Below are 15,729 nucleotides of genomic sequence, written 5' to 3'. Positions count from 1 at the left end.
AGACCGTACACAAAACAAATCAGCTGCTTTCCTCCGTTAGCGACGGCCTGAAGATGTTTGAAAATCTTCAGAAGTTAAATTATATGATATGTACGACTTAGATTGTACGGCATCCATACCAGTGATTATGAACACCAGATGTAGGGCTCGCATGACCGGGATAACAACGTTGAATTAAAAACTAAACTAATCTGGTTATTGAATAGGTTTATCTGGTTGCACAAAATGTGATACCATAGCATGTCTTGATATCGCTCTTCTATTTTGCCCAACAGAGTTATCCGAAGTTTGAAACTATAGCTCCTTTTTATCTATGTATTTGTAGATAACGCGGTCAGTCTATGCTCTCAGAACTATGTCCGCGAGACGAACATGCCACCACAATCGAACCGCGTGGATGAACTCTTGTTCGGCGGCGAGAGGTTGTGATAATCGGGATTAGATTAACGGGTTAAATGTCCGAGAACCGATGCTGGCAGGTTTATGATACTTGCCGAAGGTGGCTTAGGAAGCAACTATTGTTGGGGGTTTTGATTGTGGACAGCAATAACTGTCGTAAGAGCAAATTCCATGAGGGTTGTCTGTTGTTCGATTCTAGCAGCTTAAAACTTCCAGAAATACCTACTGAACTCGATTTGATTGCAAACGACGAGGTCGACTTGGTGAGGATGATCTTCGTCAAGACAAAGAGTTATTTCGACTTTTTTGCCCAAACTTATTAATATTTTTGTAACAAAAACAATTTGACGTCTGGTTCTGCCAAATTGTTGTGAAAAGAGAATGCTGAAAGCTCCGAATGTTGTCCGCGCTGGTTGGAATAATGACGTTTACAGGGTTGCCATATAAGGCATATAAGGCGAAAACAAAGGAACCAACTTATCTATCTTAAAGTTACCGGACGCTCGATTTAAATTAAATGACGTCTCCCTCACAATGTATATATATTATTGATCTCTTAATGTAGACACTGATGTATGCATTAAGAATAAAAGGATTAATTGCGTGAGTATTGTTTTTACTGTCAAAGATATTTTAATTCGGTCCTTTAATTTTTTCACGTCAACTGTCCGCTAATAATTAAGATGTTAGGAAGTTAACTTCGGTAAGCCGAAGTTTATATACCCTTGCAGTTGTAAAAAATAATCAATAATTTTATTAAATTTAATTCGAAATTCTTAAAAACATAAAAATGTATATTCCCAATATTATAAGATAAATTGTCAAAAAGCCCCAAAGCTATAATTTGTTTCATATTATTTCACATTAGTTATCCGATCGTTCCGATTTTAATAAAATTTAATTCGAAATTCAGAACTAATTATAAAATGTTATTTTTAAGCCAATAAAGTTATGTGTTAAACAATTTTTGTTAATTTTCCGATCGTTCCTATGGCAACTATATGATATAGTCATCCGATTTTGATAAAATTTTATTCGAAATTCAAAACCCAATAAAAAATTTTATTTCCAAGCGTAGGAGGTTATATGTTAAAAAACACCGAAGATATAATTTTTTTGTAATTTATTCTCCGATAGTTCCTATGGGAGCTATAAGATCCGGTCCGATCCGGCTGGTTCCGACTTATATACTACCTGCAATAGAAAGAAGACTTTTGGGAAAGTTTCAGCCCTATAGCTTTAAAACTGAGAGACTAGATTGCGTATAAACGGACGGACAGACGGACATGGCTAGATCGACTCGTCTTGTGACGCTGATCAAGAATATATATACTTTATGTCGGAAACGTCTCTTTCACTGCGTTGCAAACTTCTGACTGAAATTATTATACCCTCTGCAAGGGTATAAAAATTAATATCCTTATCGGCTCAGAGCAATTTAAATTTTTGACCACCAATATGCTTGCTATTGTTTTTCATATAAACATATTAAATTAAACGAAATCAATATTACAATTTTATTTGCTGTTGAAACTTTAAGCGGGTGTGTTGATCCGTTGATCGGCAAGCGAACCCAAGCGGAAGAAGCGAAGTACTTGTAAATTACAATTAAACACAATTAAAATGATTTCCAAGCAACATTCTTGTTATTAAATTAATCGGGGTTAGTTTAGACTAGACTATTTTTTATTTGAAAACTATCAACGCCCACCACTATTGAAAGCCCGCAATTTCAAAGTGAAAATAGCATATTAGATCAGCCGCTTTAGAGCATCTCTTTTTTTCGTTCGCGCCGTGTGAGGGTGGCACTATTATATTTTTAAGCAAGCCTTTTAGAATAAAAAACTTATTCATTCAAGAATTTGAATTGTAGCTTTTTTTTTAAAAAGCAAACATTATCAGAAATATTAATTAAATAAGTACGTTTTTTTCTTTTTCGAATTATTTTAGATATGCCGTCAGCAAAATAAAATGTATAGGTCAACAAATGCGGTTTCAAATGCACAAGGAATTTCGGAAACCCCATTGACGGTACGTTAAAATAATTAACGAAACCAATGTTGTTACTTGATGACAATGTTCAATACATTTAAACAAAAGATTTAACTTAAGTAAGTCTTATATTACTAAAGTATTATATAATAGTTTCGTCGGAAATTATGTAACAGGTAGAAAAAAGCGTTTGTAACTTCATAAAGTATATACAAGGTGAGTTCCAAAGTAAACAGGACTTTTTTAATCTAGCGCCCTCTAGTAGCGCCATCTATATGTCAACTGGTATCTGCTATCGTTTATCGACTTCCAGTAAAAATTTCATGACATTTCATATATTGGAAGTCAGTATGTTTTTGTCATCGGTGCGAAAATAAGCTTCGAACAAAGAGCCAACATAAAATTTTGTTTTAAAATTGGTAAAACTTTTACCGAAACGTTTCAATTGATGAAACAAGTTTATGGCGATGATTGCCTATCTCGTAGCAGAGTGCACGAGTAGTTTCAACGTTTTCAAAGTGGTCGTGAGGACATAAATGACGATGAACATGTGGGCTAACCAAAATCCGTGATCACCAAAAATTCAATCGAAACTGTGCGCGAATTCATAAAAAATCAGCCGAAATCATCATTGAAATTCATGAAAATAGAATTGAACATTTCCAAAACATCGATTTATCGCATTTTGACCGAACATTTGGGCTTTCAAAAGGTGTATTCACGGTTTGTTCCGCACAAATTGACTGACGTCCAAAAATTGCTCAGAATTCAACATTCAAAGGACATCATTAAAGAGACAAAAAAAATGATCCGAACTTCCTTTAAAAGATTGTGACTGGTGACGAAACGTGGTGTTTTCAATATGATCCCGAAACAAAACGCCAGAGTGCTGAATGGAAGGCGCCGGACGAGCCGAAAAACAAAAAATCGCGCCTGGAGGAGTCAAAAGTAATTACAATGCTTTCTCTTTTTTTAAGTCCTGTTTAATTTGGAACTCACCTTGTACTCTTGAATGCTAGAATTTTGGGAGAAGGCCAAATTCATAGGCGCAAGTTTGCTTCAGCAGTGTACCATGTCCACTCTAGTTGGTACTAGATTCGTAGTTTCACTGGCGCCACCTATGTTTAATATTATGTGACACGTTAGTGCTATTTCGTAAGCTGGGTAACAGGTACAAGGTAGTCGAATAACTATGTGTTATTACATTACCTAAATAGTTCGAGGATCGTAGATTCTGGGAAAAGTATTTGAAACAAAATTGATATTGTGACATTTTTTTTTCCAGTGTAATACCATTTCAAAACATCTAAGGGGTTTAGGTCATATCTTGCAGAGATAACAGTATTTATTATTATTAATTTATTATAATTAATTGAATCTATTAAACGATTTTATGATACTAGGTTAGCATTAGAATTATTCAGAATTATCATTTAGAATTAGAGACAAATTAAAACGTCTGCCGAAGAACGGAGGATTTAGAAACCGTAAAAAATGTCGTCTGCGACACCGAGATTTTTGGGAAAATCGGTTGGAAGAGATTTTTGTGACACCCCCGAATATGAAAGTCTACTTTACTTTTAAAGTAAATTATACATGTTTATACAAAAATATTATCCTACACATAATAATCTTGATCATTCATTTTAAATCCTTTGATCTGTAAGCCACTGCAAGTGTGAAATATACAGACATATGTGAGATATTATATATCAGTTTGAACCAATTTTTTAATGCAATAGTTTGTAATTCATTAAACGATTTTATGATACTAGGTTAGCGTTAGAATTCTTTAGAATTATCATTTAGAATTAGAGACAAAGCGGATTTATCTAAAAACCGATTCGAAATCTGATAGAAAGGTTAAAAAACCACAAGTGTGAAAATTCTTTAGTTTGTGCAAAAACAGCTCATATTTTGATTTTTTTATTTTTACAAATACTTTAAGCGATAAACCTATTAAAAAAATATAAAAATTCAAAAAATTTTATTTTGCCTTTGTAGTAGGAACAGGCGGAGTAGGAGGATGAATAGGAGAAAGAAAAGCCCACGAAAACTTCACGACACGAGTACGCAATTTATGTAGAAGTAGTTTATGGAGATGGAGATAAGCATAGATCAACGCGACTGAACCCAAGATTGCAAACTTTATTTGTTTATATCAATAACCAAATCAAACACCCAACCAAAAGCTTTAAAAATGTAGGTGCCAGACTGGACCCGTAGATTGCAACAAGCTTAAGAATCTAACAACCAACAAAGTTCTTAGAACATAGTAATAGATTTTTCCTTTAGAAAGGAAAAACAACTTGAATCTAAGGGCAAAAAAATCCACTTAGGGAAAAAATTACTCCAATGCGTATATTCTATTGGTACTCGCTAAAAGCAAATCAGGGGTGTCACAGAAACCGGCGACAGATTTGGGGACGGTCGGTGTAGAAACCAACCCATCTAAACAGTAGGTGTCACAGAAATTGGAACAATTTCCTTTTTTCGGAAAAATTACCGAATTTTATTTGTCTTATTTTGACCCTTTCCAACAAGTTTTAAACTTAAATGATGCTTTTTATACAAAATTACCACAATAATACTTGTTTAAAGCCAATATTGGACAGTTTGAATTACCCACCAGGCTACATACTGCAGCCCTGAGCAGCGGCTGCTGAATTGGTTTATTTACATTTGTAAATAGTCAAGGATTTTCAAAGCAAACCGAAATGCCATCTGCACGAATTCTCGCTCAAGAGTTCTTGCGAAGAAAATAACTTTGAGAGGCTAGGATGCAGAGGAGAATCATAGAAGCTCCTCCCAACAGATGGAAAGCAAGGTAATTTTAATTTTTATTTTCTGCTGGAACTTTAAATATTATTGTAACTTTAAGGTTTTGGTACACTGAGGAACTGAGGAACACTTCCCAAAATTGTCAATCCCGCCATTGTTCCAGCTGACCACTGTTCTGCGGTTGGCTCCTTTCAAGGAGTAATTGGGAAGGACTCGGACCTGGCCCTTTCTAGAACCAAAGTTTGCTAAATGTTGTGGGATGTTCTTCCCTTGATGTAAAAGCATTCTTTGCGCAAAATTCATAAAATTTGACCAAACCAACCAGACCAATAACACGGCCGCCACGATTTATTTTATTAAAACGTCTGTCGAAGAACGGAGGATTTAGAAACCGTAAAAAATGTCGTCTGTGACACCGAAATTTTTTAGGAAATTCGGTTGGAAGAGGTTTCTGTGACACCCCCGAATATGAAAGTCTACTTAACTTTTAAAGTAAGTTATACATGTTTTTACAAAAATATTATCCTAGACATAATAATCTTGATCATTCATTTTAAATCCAAATCATTTGATCTGTTAGCCACTGCAAGTGTGAAATATACAGACATATGTGAGATATATATCAGTTTGAACCAACTTTTTAATGCAATAATTTGTAAGTCATAAATTAACAACACAGGAATTAGAAGTCCCAATGTCAAAACAAATTCGAGTTAGATGTAAAAAGGCCAATTTACGGGCATGCATGCATGTATGCATAAAATAAATTAAACTAATCCCAACTACTCAAGTGTATGAGTTGACATACATACGTTTAAATGTCACCAAATTGCTGTCAATGAAACTGTTGAAACTGTTTTACGAAAATGTATGAGCTTTTATTCAGATGTTTTTTATGATCGGCACAAATGATAATCGTTTTGAACTAAAAGACATTAATGCATTAAAGTTAAAGTAATATTAAAATACGCTTTATGAGCATTCGTCTTGTAGTAAGATAACTTTTTAAAAATTATAGAGAATCGAACGGTTAAGAAGGCTCGATAAACGTTTTGAATTATGTATAGAGTGACTTAATGTCATAGATATGTGAGTATAATTATATCCTATTTCTGCAAAGCACGTCCTCCAGATAAGGCTGGAATATTTAAAAAGAATAAAACGCACTTTATAGTGTCTTCCCACAGGCATTCATCCACCATCTACCATCCCTTGAACAGATGGTCCCAAAAGGACTTTCGCGTCATCATCCAGATTTTATTTATAGTGTCTTTTCACAAAGATCCATTCATAGATAGTTTCACATGTGAGTTTTACGCGTCGAATAATCGTATTAATTGTAGTGTGACCGAAGTATTTAAAGCTCACCCGCAATACAAATAGCATGGTCTTACTGTGAAGCTCTGAAAAATTAGAGCAATTTAACTAAGACGAATCTGCTGGTGCACAAAGAAATACAAATAAATGTAATTTAAAAGAAAATGGTTGATTAATGTTATCTTACTTTAATACTCCTTTCTAGTGTCGCATATCCTTCGCCATCCTCTACGTACCATTTGCATTGCAATTGGCTTGGATTCGTGGTGGGAACAGAATTGTCCCCCTAATACAGCAGGAAGGAAAAACACACCGTGCTCCTCCAGCTCTTCCCCTATTCTTCAGATTCGTATTGTCCCCAGTGGGGCGAGCCCATAATAATGGGCAACATTTTGGCGACTTTTTTAGTTTGGACTGACCTCCTGAAGGCGTATTTGCCGTGGTTTATCTGTTTTTTCTTACGTTTTTAATTTTTTGTTTCCGCAAGCATTAACCAAAAATCACAAATTGGCAAATTTATTCAACCAAAAACTGTTGAAATAAAATTGCGCTATTCCGCTGTTTGCACCTCACATAGTACATATGTACATGCGCACATCTTACCATTCTCCAGCGCACAGAGGTTAAGGGGCTCACAATAAATTTTGGTAATGGACCAAAAGATTTAAGTCTCGATGTGTTAATTTCTGTACTTGGCGTTTCGTAACTTTATTAGGAACGAAATCCCCAAATAGGACAAAAACTACGTAGGCATGCAGGCTTTAAAAAAAACTGTAATTCACGATCCCTTTTAAAATAGTTTGCTTTAAAAAAGAATATAGTCAAAGAATGGCCCATAGGAGTTCCTATTTAATTTTCACTGAATGACACTCTCATCCTTGAGTTTGGTTAAAATTGGCACGATAAATCACGCCACCAATATTTATTAAAGCATAAAGCATATATAATCAGTTTTTCAGGATTTTAGCCTATGTACACGACCGTGATGTATCAGCAGTCCCTTTGCCTACTAGGGGCCCGAGGTTAGAATCTACAACTCCTTCTGATCTATTTGCAGGTTGCGAGATCAATCCGGTTGAAGGTCCGATAAGCTTATTTACTTAGCTGGTGGAAGGGTGGTGTTCTCTGAAGCACAGTCGCTGTCGGTTAGCACAAGTGTGGCATCAACTTGACCGATACTGGCAGCTTCTGGATACAGGCCGCAGGTGGCTCCTACAGGGCCAGAAGCGAAGATTATCGGCAGATATGGGTATAGTCGCCATCCCTGCAACATTTTCTATCGCAGAAGACTTCTAGACTTCTAGAAGATAAAACTATCGTCCGCTATATGGCATTCGGATCGCGGAAGTCACTCCCGTCGGGAAGAAATGTGCCACTTCGGCGGAACTTCTCGGAGTCACTTCGGCGACACTTCGGGAAGTCACTTCGGCGACTTTTCTTGAAGTGTCTTCGGCGACACTTCCAGGAGTGACTTCGGAGATACTTCTGAAAGTGTCGCCGAAGTGACTCCGAGAATTGCCGCCGACATGTCGGAAACGCTGCTTAATAATTTTATTTATGTCCAGCTCCGTTCACATGAGAAATTTAATAATAACATTTCTAAAATAAACAGAAGCAAATTTTTTTTTCCTCGCCAACGACATCCAGTATTTCCCGGTGAGTCCGTTCCGGACTACAAAGTCGGGGCGGCCGAGTGCGCCGGTTAGCTATCTTGAAGGGGACGCTGGCCGACGACAATCGCTCCGTGCCGGCCAGCAGTGGCTGAAAATTTAAAACTTAAATTAAACACATGTACCTTGATTGTATACCTAGCATTTACTTGACTGTGTAATTGTTCATTTATCCGGATTAAGACCCGAAAGCCGTATTTGTCCTCGTCGCCTTTTCGCCTTTTCCATCAAAACAGATCCTCGGCTTTGACTAATTAAGTCCTGAAGACGGTGGCCAAGTCTTGGTCTTGAAGGCAAGAAAGGATAGATCGGTTAGGAGGAAGATGCATATAAATTATTGTACATACCAAATACATTAAATGTTTGTAAAATCCACCATGCGTAAGTAAATTGTCCCTGTGGGGGAGATGGAGCCGCCGTAGTCGCGAGGAGGGGCGCCGTCCGGCCAAGTTTGGGTGGTGCCCAGCACCATATAGAGGGGACCCATGGTAGGGAGGGAACGCTTGGCTGAAACACCAAAAGCAACCAAATAAAACCCAAATCTTTGTCGATGTTTGTAAATATTTATTTTTGTTTACGTTTTGTTCCTAGTGATGTCCGATAGTTTCAGTGATGCAAGATAGCGGAGTGGTCGATTTTTTTTATGTTGCGAGCTGTGGCATTAGAGGTACTGTGCCCTGAGGCAGACTGAGCTTGCGGCACTGCCACCAAAAATAAGCAGTTCGTAAGTTCGTAACATAGTGGCGCCCAATCAAAAACTAAATAAATTATCGAGGCGACGACGGCTCGCCCATTTATGACCCTGGTGCTCTCGGCACACCGAACTGTGACTTGCAACATAGATTGCAATTGCAAGGGAGTGGTGATGGGGTAGTCAGCTGAGTAGGGAAATAGGAATCAGAGAGGGAGGCTGTCCGGCGAAATTGCCGAGGCATTGCTCAGGTCACGGGCTTACCAGTGGACCGGTGATGGCATCTTGGCCATCAAAAGTATGTTAGAAAGAATTTTTTATTAAATTTTTACAAATAAATATTTAAAAATTTTGCAATGGTAGCAAATTGACGGACGTGACTCGGAGAAGAGTTGAATTGCGGTCCCCTCATAACTCGGTGCTGCATAATCAGAAATCCAAAAATCCAAGTTCGTTAGATGATAGTTTTCTCCAGCTAACGGTGTCGATTTTTTATTTTTAAACTTCCAATTTTTGCATTTTTTGAGGACTTTAAAGCGAAGAAAAAAAATCAAAATTACAAAAAAATCGACAACATTACATTATAAAATATGAACAGAAATAGTGTTTAAAATTTCAAAAAAATCGGTGCAGGAGTTTTGAAGTTATAAGGGACAATGATTTTGAAAACGTGAGTTGAGGAAAAAACCCTCATAATTGTGTCAATTTTGTTTTAATTGACTTCAAATTTTGATACAATATATCAGATATTATTCTTTCAATTTTAAAAAAGAAAGGGTTAGAAGGGTTTTACAAATTTCAAACGCTTCTATAATTTTGCATCTATAATGATGGATTTGCCAGCTATAAGCTGTCGGGAAATAGGTTTCCTTACTCTTGCAAAATCTTTCATAAATTTCTTATAATAACCCAATAAACCTAAAACAGATTTTATTTGTTTACAATTTTTGGTGAATTGTCAATTTTACACTGCTGCCATTTTGTCGGGGTTTAGTTTGATACCGTCCTGGGTTATCACATATTCCAAAAAATCGATTTCTTTTTTCAGAAAATTCGACTTGGTGATTTTAATTGTGAATTTGAAATACAGAAATTGTGCATTAAGCTTAAGTGCTTTTAGAGGGAGGCAGAGAACACAATTATGTCATCAAAATAGACCAAGCAGTTCGTTTTTTAGTAAAGTCTGATCTACTGAATAAGAAGCAATGAAAAAAAGGAAAATTGATCTTGCTTTGGTGGAGCATTTTAGATATTAAACCGGACCTCCTCTTTTTGTATATAGGGATATCTGTTCGTTTTGCGTGAACTTGATATTGTCGGTAGTCGGAATGTGAGAGGTCGCGTCGTCGTTAAATAGGTCCTGAAATTTTTCAAAAATTTTAACTATTTTACCTTGTCAATTAAATGGTCCGTAGCGATGTGTTCGCTAAAATTTCCCATGATCTGTTGGTGATTTTGATTAAGTGTTACTCCGTTTATTTGTTTATTATCGCCAATGGATAAAGCCATATCTGGCTACAACTAATCAATTTAAATCTATTATCGAATATTTATTACAAAATATTCCCTATGGGTTTGCCTTAACCTATCCTTCTGGTCCCCACAACTGAATCTTATGGTTGAAGGCAGAGAATTAAATATTCTCAAAGCCTTGTTAATGGCTTATTGCGTGTTTGTCCTGACAGCACAGTCCATGAAGAGAACTGATATACGGGTATTCCTGGCAGGAACATTAAAGCTAATGCATCCCAGCAGGCAAGGACAATTAATATTTCCTACTAGCAGATCATTCAAAAAAAGAAGGCCAGCAATTGTACGGCGATCCTTGAAGGAAGAATTAAGAAGCAGGGAACACTGACTAGCATAGGGTGGCGCCGGTTCACAAATGTAATGGTTATATATATTCGATTTAGCGTCGCTTGTGAACAGCTGTGTTTACTTTTGTGCTCCGAGTTTTTGTCTTTTCCAGTGATTTTGTGCGAGTGTTCTGTCTGTATTTATTTACAAAGATTAGCCTAACAATTGTGCTAGTAATTCTAAATAGTCGCACAAGCCACGCTCAGTCGATAGAATATTTTTTTATCTCTCGTGCTCTCTTACGTTTTGATAAATTTTCGCGATCTCGCGCTCTTATTTTTTTTGTGTTTTGTGCCTTTGTGATTTTTGAATTTGATCCCAGTGCCAAATTTACTTTGAGGTATTTTTGATATGGCCCTTGTCTGTTCCAAGAAAAACTGCACATTTGCGTCTTCAACGAAAGACCCCTTTATTTTTAGCTGGCTCTGCGATTCGATGATGCACTTCAAATGTGCAGGATTCACCGGCAGAGTTAAAGATTTTATTGATCTTAACTCTGGTCTTATGTGGTTTCTGCAAGGAAATGGTGGTTGAGATGAGCGGCTTTATGAAGCAGACTCGAGACAGCCTGTTGTATATCTCGGGTGCTTTTAGGCAACTCAATGAGGGGTTCAATACCGTCTGTGCCCAGTTTAATAATAAAAAATTATTAACTGAGTCGCCTAAACGCAAAAAAGCCAGCTTAACCGCCGTTAATACCACCATGGAATCCAACCGATATACGAACTTGGTAGCAGCAGTTCCTGTCGACACAGGGGTAAGCGAACCAACTGTGAGTATGGATACAGCTAGCTCGAGTGAAGTCCATGTTTCCGGACTAAAAGCTTCTGTACTGGTTAAGTCAAAGAAATCGGTGCCGACCGTTTCTATAGGTACTGTAGGCACCGTTCCTGGATCTCAGCCTAGTTGTTCCACAAAGGAAGCAATTATTTGTTTCTGGGGTGACCCAGATACCACATCTAAGGATGTTCTGGAATTTATACGTGAAAAATTCCCACCCTAAGATATTGCAGTTGAACAATTTCGATTTTCATATGCTCGTCGGATATCTTCTTTTAAAATATTTTCTCCGCCTGATGTTTTAAATGTTTTACTTTCTGAAATCTTTTGGCTTAATGATGGTTTAGTAATTAAAGAATTTGTAAAAAAAAATAAACCGAGAACAAATAACACTGTGCCAAAAAACTAAAAAGTTTAATGTTGGCTAATCAACATGTTAGGGGATTAAATATTAAGCTACCCAAGCTTTATGCTGACTCCTCTGCATTTACAGAAGATATTTTAGCTTTTACGGAAACTTGGCAGAAAACAGGGATATCCGACTCTGAAGTTCTGGCTAATAACTTTAATACTTATAGGACCGACCGCCACTCACGTAGGGGGGCGGTGTCCTGATTGCCGTTACCTCTAGCCTAACATCTGAAAGAATTCTCATTCAGATACCCAATGAAATTTAATTTCTAAGTGTAAAAGTTTCTTTGCAATCTTTATCTGTTTTTGTTACATGTTCGTATATAAATAAAATCTGTTCTATACCTTCTTTCTAACAGAGACCTTTTAATTATTTTAGGTGACTTTAACCTACCTGATATTTCTTGGTCTCCTCCTACTGACTCATTTGTCGCTATGCCGTTATCCGCACATGTGTGGATGGCCTTTAAGAATTATCGTTTCAGCAAGTAAGCTTTATAAAAGATTCCTTAAGTAGACAATTAGATCTTGTGTTTGCTTCAGACCCGTCTGAAATCACCGTATGTAGAATTGACGCTCTTCTTATACCTGAAGAGCGATATCATCCAACTATGGAACTGACAATTTGCCTCCCCTGCTCTGATACCCTCTCTCCTTTAGTTTCTCCAACTAAAATGAGATGTTTTCGTAAATGTGACTATAATAAGCTTAACGATATGATTTCTCATTATAATTGGACAGACTTGTATAACTGTACAGACATTGAAAGTGCCACTGAACTATACAGTCTTAAATACATTTTATAATGAATGCGTACCTGATGGGTTTCTTTCAAACATAAACAGGCCTCCTTGATTGACCAATGCGCTTCAAAGACTTAAAAATCTTAAATCTAACACTTATAAAAAATATAAAAAATCGGGTAGACCAGCAGATATTTCGAAATATGTTTTGGCTCGAACAGATTTTAATGTTCTCAACAGTCATTGCTACTCTATGTATCTAAGTCGATGTAAATTTGAATTTTCAAACGATCCGAAACAGTTTTACAATTTTGTTAATGCCAAGCGTAAGGCATCGGCATTGCCTTCATCGGTACGTCTAAACTCAATGGAGGCATCGACGGATTCTGAAATTGCTGATTTATTTGTTGAGTTTTTCCAAACTACTTATAGTTCGACAGCTTGGTCAAATTCTAACTACCCAATCCACTAAATAGGGCAAATTGTATTTTCTCCCCTGTAATCACCGAAAGCTCTCTCGTAAGAGATTTAGCAACAACAACGCCAACATGTTCTCCCGGTCCAGATGGACTTACTGGATGTGTGCTTAAGTTTTGTGCGTCAACCATTTGTAAACCGATTCTTAAACTTTTTAATTTGTCTATTTCATCATCAGTTTTTCCTTCTATCTGAAAAAAAAAAGGTGCGAAAGCAGATGCCCAAAATTATAGAGGTATTTCCAAATTGTCGGCAGTTCCTAAAGCATTTGAACGTATTTTCACTTCTCATTTGCAACATTTATGTTCCTCGCTTATATCACCGTGTCAGCATGGTTTTGTGAAGCGAAGATCGACCACCACCAACCTTCTTGAAGTGTCATCTATTGTAATAAATGGGTTTAAGAAAAAAATGCAGACTGAAATTGTATATACAGATCTTAGTAAGGCCTTTGATTCCGTTAACCACTCTCTTCTTTTATTTAAATTAGATGAGCTTGGGTTTCCTGGTAATCTAGTATCTTGGATTTCATGTTACTTGAATGGTAGGACTCAGAGGGTTATATTCAAGAATACTGTTTCAAAATTGATCTACGTGACATCTGAAGTGACTCAGGGTAGTCATTTGGGCCCTTTGCTGTTTACTTTGTTTATTAACGATCTTTCCTCAATCATAACACATTCTCGTGTTCTAATGTATGCTGATGATGTTAAGCTTTGTTTATCATATAATGATATAGCGTCGGGATTTAACTTACAGTCGGATATTGATTGTTTTCATGGATGGTGTGAGTACAACCTTTTAAATTTGAACTGCATTAAATGCAACGTTATGACTTTTTATAGGGGTACTCCTACCTTGTGTTTATAAAGCGTTGGTCAAAAGAATTTGTTGACCCTTATACGACAAGTGCACATCGACCGTATTGAGTCGGTACAAAAAAAATTTCTCTTATTTCCCCTGCGTAGTTTGAACTGGGATCAAAACGTAAGGCTTCCTTCCTACGAGAGTAGATTACAATTGCTTAATTTACCTACACTTGTAAATCGTAGAACAATGCTTGGTACTATTTTTATACAAAATCTTATATGAGGTGACATTGATTCTGCAGAACTTTTAAATCGCCTAACATTCAACGTTCCCGTTAGTCTAATACGAAATTATTATCCTCTAATTATCCTCTATTCGCGTTCTATGTAATAACTATAATAAACTTTATGATTTAATTTGCATTAGTATTAAAAACTAATATTTTAACTCATTTGCTAAATTCTTAGTTATTGCTTTTATTTTCATTTGTGTCCCGTCTCTATTTCTTTTATGTATGTATCTTCCTCGCGAACTCTCATTTTTTGCCCAAATTGATAAAAGGGCCCCGCGCGTAACAAGCACGTGCTTGGTGTCGTTGGGCCACTTGTTTGTACTGTTCGAAGTGCATCAACGTCCATATATTTATTTATTTATATAGAAATTTATTAAGAAACTCAAACTCACGTTTGTGCTGCCTGTATTTTTCACAATCTGCTGGGTGTGTTTTTGAATATTTTTTGTAGTGTTTATTCCTAACGTTTTTTGTATTTTTGCAGTCCTTTGGTAAGGAAGCATATAGGAATCCCGTACCAAGAGTATTTCTATCGTTAAAAGAAAGGATATAATTAGTTTCAATGCAAGAGTTCGATAGTAAGGCATTCCAATTCAACGATATCAGGCAATCGCTTAGGGAATTTAAACCAAAGGGATCAAATATGTATCTAGGACAACTATCAATAAATGGCAGACAGCCGTAAAATTCAATAATTAAGCACAAAGGCTTGAGATGCAAAACAGAATTTTAAATTGAGAATTCAGCAAGAGTTACGTTAGAGTGAATCATGAAGAATAACCCAAGAAGCTTATGCAAGTCGTTAAAAATATTATTAATTTGGGTGAGACCTATACTAAAACCGTCAATTATTTTCTGTGATTGATGCACATTTCCGGGCACCATGACAGATTTTTGTGGGTTATACGTCCAGTAGACAAGGCCGAGGTTAAAGTCTCCTGCCACACGTAAGCCATCAAAGTCCTCGAAAGTGTCATGGATGATGGATATGCTGTCTAGGTGAACCTGCTAAAGCCCGGAATCACTACCAGAACGATATAGAGAGCCACAATCGATATCTTCCCGGATGAGCCAGACACCGTCACCGCCAAACTGGTCCAAAAGCGAGTCATCATTAAGTCGAATTACAGACAACCGAATTTACGGCTAAACGTCACGATGACACCACCTCCTCTCTCATACTGCATTCCGCCAATGTCTCTATATTTACGAAAAACTTGAAATAATTAAGGATCAAAGAAATGATTAAAACTAATGTTGGAATTTAACCAAGTTTCAACCATTATGATAATGTCATAATCACTGCTAGAAGTATTCATAAAGACAGATTTAGTTCTCATGCCGGAAATATTTTGTAAGTACATTTTCAGGCCATTATTTCCTGAATGATGGCAGTATGAATTTACTGCTGACAAGTGCCAAGCAGCGCTTTCTTTTGAAGAGGAATTCCTAACATCCATATTAGATTTCGGCCTTGCATGATCAAAAGTGCTCTTAAGTACCTTGCGC

General features: G+C 36.7%; 1 protein-coding gene and 2 long non-coding RNA genes across 14 annotated transcripts in view; 1 reads left to right on the top strand and 2 right to left on the bottom strand.

Annotated features, from left to right (window-relative positions):
- Positions 1–6,816, bottom strand: part of LOC108029318 (unconventional myosin-VIIa) — a 792,260-nt gene extending 785,444 nt beyond the window's left edge. For 9 of the 11 annotated variants that reach the window (XM_050890354.1, XM_050890355.1, XM_050890361.1 and 6 more), the window contains exon 1: positions 5,985–6,124. The gene's annotated coding sequence lies outside the window, so the exon portion shown is untranslated. Of the gene's footprint in view, positions 1–5,980; positions 6,609–6,676 lie in introns of those variants that run through there. The other 2 variants (XR_007765658.1, XR_007765657.1) reach the window with 2 other exon arrangements.
- On the top strand, positions 3,133–15,246 carry LOC127012142 (uncharacterized). 2 transcript variants are annotated; one of them, XR_007765660.1, is made up of 6 exons: positions 3,133–3,339; positions 5,024–5,218; positions 5,273–6,261; positions 6,360–6,638; positions 6,695–8,540; positions 15,220–15,246. It is a non-coding gene; the product is annotated as an uncharacterized LOC127012142 (long non-coding RNA). The 2 variants fall into 2 exon arrangements; XR_007765659.1 differs by lacking the exon at positions 3,133–3,339 and having other exon boundaries at positions 5,005–5,218; positions 5,273–6,638.
- LOC108032897 (uncharacterized) lies at positions 8,024–9,019 on the bottom strand. Its single transcript, XR_001768647.3, has 4 exons — positions 8,738–9,019; positions 8,507–8,666; positions 8,309–8,445; positions 8,024–8,250 (listed from the first exon to the last, which is right to left on the bottom strand). It is a non-coding gene; the product is annotated as an uncharacterized LOC108032897 (long non-coding RNA).
- Positions 15,247–15,729: the final 483 nt, after the last annotated feature.

This window comes from Drosophila biarmipes, unplaced genomic scaffold (assembly GCF_025231255.1).
Source record: "Drosophila biarmipes strain raj3 unplaced genomic scaffold, RU_DBia_V1.1 ptg000022l, whole genome shotgun sequence".
Taxonomy (NCBI): Eukaryota; Metazoa; Arthropoda; class Insecta; order Diptera; family Drosophilidae; genus Drosophila; species Drosophila biarmipes.
Note: the sequence above shows the minus strand (reverse complement) of the source record. Positions and strands in the feature narration are given on the sequence as shown.